This window comes from Crotalus tigris, unplaced genomic scaffold, assembly GCF_016545835.1.
Source record: "Crotalus tigris isolate CLP2741 ecotype Arizona unplaced genomic scaffold, ASM1654583v1 scf7180000017601.7605149639:7615979, whole genome shotgun sequence".
In the NCBI taxonomy this organism is placed as follows: Eukaryota; Metazoa; Chordata; class Lepidosauria; order Squamata; family Viperidae; genus Crotalus; species Crotalus tigris.
Window position 1 is genome coordinate 1412357 of NW_024096505.1, and position 3610 is coordinate 1415966.

A 3610-nucleotide genomic window follows, 5' to 3' on the forward strand; every position below is an offset into this window, starting at 1 on the left:
AAAATAGGGTGGGTTTCTGCGCAACACGCAGAAATGTCCTAAGGACAGGCACACATAAACCCCTAAAGAAGAAACTGTCCCTTAAAGTAAGGTTGCAAGGGGTTCCTTTATCCATGGAATTGGACACTGGGTCCACTCTTCCATAATTTCCCTCAACACATTCAGGAAGATTTGCAGAGTTGTGGCCTTCAAGTTAAACTCAGGCCATCCAACGTGATTCTCACAGACTTTCAGAATTCTAAGGTGTGTGTTAAGGGGGAGGCCACCCTTAAGGTACAGTACAGGAATTTTGAGGGTCCTTTAGATGTGTTGGTTGTTGGGGGTGAATGCACGAGTCTCATTGGGCTCGATTGGTTTGAGGCTCTGGGAATCCAAGTCATGGGGCTGCACCATTTGCAAACGCTAAGCCTTGCAGAAGTCTGCCAAGAATTTGCAGATGTGTTTAGTTCTGAGCTTGGATCCTATAAGGGGCCTCCAGTTTCATTGCACTTAGATCCTTCCATAACACCCATTAGGGTCAACCCTAGGAGGGTACCTTTTGCCTCAAAGGCAAGATTGATGCTGAACTGGACAAATTGTCCAGCAGGGCATCTTGGAACCCATAGATTCCAGCCCTTGAGAAACTCCCATAGTAACGCCTCTTAAAGCAAATGGGGACATACATATTTGTGCAGATTACAAGTGCACACTAAACAAGGCACTACAGCAACATGCCTATCCAGTACCTGTAGTAAATCACATTCTGGCTTCCCTAAAAGGGGGGCGCATCTTTGTGAAACTTGACCTGGCACAGGCTTATCAACAGTTGCCTGTGGATGAGGCAGCTGCTGAAGCTCAAACAAGTGTGACCCATAGAGGAGCTTTTAAAGTAAAGAGATTGCAATTTCGGGTGAACGTAGCCCCTGGTATATTCCAAAGTGTCATGGAAAATACATTGAGGGGTATTCCTGGAGTCTGTCCATATTTTGATGATGTCCTCATTGCAGGGGACTCATCTCAAATATTGGCAAAAAGATTAAGGGCTGTCTTGCTTCGTTTTAGGAGAGCAGGCCTTAAGTTAAAAAAGGATAAGTGTAAGCCTGTTGGCAGTGGACCAAGGTCCATGAAAAAAGTTTCAATGAGGTTAAGGCCTTGCTTACTTCTAATGCTGTGTTAGCTCACTTCAATGAGCAACTACCTGTTTGCATTGCCTGTGATGATTCTCCATATGGAATAGGGCCAGTTCTTAGCCATTTGATGGCTGATGGGACACAGGTTCCTGTGGCTTATTATTCTAGAACTCTGTCTTCTGCTGAGTGTAATTACGCTCAGATTGATAGGGAAGCACTGGCCATTGTGGCTGGCATTAAGAAGTTCCATGATTTCATTTATGGCCGTCACTTCACGGTCTACACTGACCATAAGCCTATATGGGGTTGTTTACTACTATTCCCCCATGAACTATGGAGGCGAGGGACAGTGCTCCCAAGAAGGGTCCATTGTGGATCCAGGGACTACCACTCCTCCAAGAGATGTGGGGTTGAGTGTAGAGGGCTCAGCCAATCAACAGAGGGGCAGATCAACCAGGTCCGGGGGCCAGCAAAGCCCTGACCTACTGAGCCTGGCAGGCAAGCAGGTAGGTCAGGCAACAACACCAGGGTCTCCTGAAATAAGTGGCCATCCATGTCTTGGCTCACCAAACATAATGGGTCATGGACTGGATCCAGGGAACTCTCCCGGTCCGAGGAGGTCACAAAGGACCAAGGCCCCCCCTAAATATTTTTCAGACTTTGTAAAACTGCTGTCTAGTTATAAGGGGTACTACTCTTAAGAATACTGTAATAATGTATTTTGTTTTGGTTATGATTAAATATCTTGTAATAAGGAATCCCTTCCATGCTTGGCTCTGGGTGTTCCAAGCTAGGGGGAGGGGTGTTGTGTCCTGAGCCTGCAGATGCAGGCTCAGGACGTTGCAAGAGTCTCAGGCTTGCAAAAGCTGCCTGGGACCAGACTGAGTGGCACCGGCTTTGCACGCATGCACAAGGCGCAAAAGGGGCCTTATTATGTAACCATGTTGTCTGGGGATCTGGACATATAAAAGGAGGCCTGCGTGCTTCTGCTCGTTGTTGGAGTTTTGGCTGAAGCAATAAAGAGAGTTGTTCTACAGAGATGTGTCCTCTTTCTTCGCTTTCGTTTCAAGGACTTAACAACCTGCATCATGGGGATACAGGGAGGTAGCATTGTATAGCAGGACACCAGTAGCACAATGGCATGGATCAAAGGTTGTTGAAAAACTGGCATCGTTTCTAACTTAATCCATGTTTGCCACTGTACAGATCCTCTGAAACAGCTAATGAAATATTGGAATATGATTGGAAACTAAATATAAATACTAGTAAAATCATGGGCAATGGTACATCATGTACTTCTTGGGTTGCCACATTTCATAAGAGCTGGGTTTGCAACACAAAACCCTACAAGAAAAACATCCAGCTGAAAAGAAATGTCCCCCCTCCTAAAAAGGGAGGGTTAGATAAGTAAATGCTACAAGAAAATGAGTGTTGCTGATATTCAATGACCGTTTTTTAAAACAAGCATTCCTTCTTTGGAGAGCAGGAGGCTGACTTGCTCAGACATGACATAAACAGAAGCTATCATCTTCTTGACCTCTTCATCTATAGGCAGTGCAGGGAGGCTGTCTTGTTGCTGTCATACCCTTCAGTCACTCGAGGGAGGCATGAGGCAGATTTTCCATTGGCGTCAAACGTGCATAGATTTATAACCTGAGGCTCATGAGAGCAGCTTAGGAAGAAACTGTTTTTAGATAACTGACATACCTAAGAAAACAACAAATATAGGTTTGGATACTGGAAGGTCAACAATTTCCTTAAGAGCATGAGAAAAAATTTTGTCCCTTCCACTGTGTGTTTGTGTTTTCAGTATTTATATTGTACATACACAAGAAGCCATTTAACTGAATAACAATTATTTCAGTTAGTAGAATATGATGTTACTGTTAACCCATCCTTTTCTGATAATAGAGCAAAAGGAAAGCTGAGAGTATTTTTGAGCCATTCCATCATCTAAGACAGTGTAATGGATGCACAAACTAATGTCCTATTAAATGATACACTTCCATCTAATGTTGGAGCCATCTATTAACTTTCCTTATTAATAGTGGCATGCAGTTGCTCTATAACAAGTCAACACAACATTTCAAGTATATACAGTAGGCACAGATTCACAGCAACTAAGACAAACAAGACACTTTTTCTCTTTCATTTTCTAGGGCATGGGTCTCAAACTGGCTCTGCAAAGGCAAAAAACATCTCAATACATCACATGATGCAATCAAGTTTGACACCCATGTTCTAGGGGAAACAGTTTAGCTGCAAACCTGAGGCAAAACTAATTAAATAAATAGATCCATATATGCCTGTTCATGAGGGCCTGGTGCTGTTGCCTCCTTGGGTTAGCAAATGAAATGAACTGCACCATCTTACTAGAAGCAGCTAACGAAATACAGGAAGATGTGTTTATTTCTTCATTAAAGTTATATCCTACCTTATTCTAGCTCTTGACTGCATCATCTACTACTTCATCAATGAAGCATTCTAGATTGTGTCTGCAG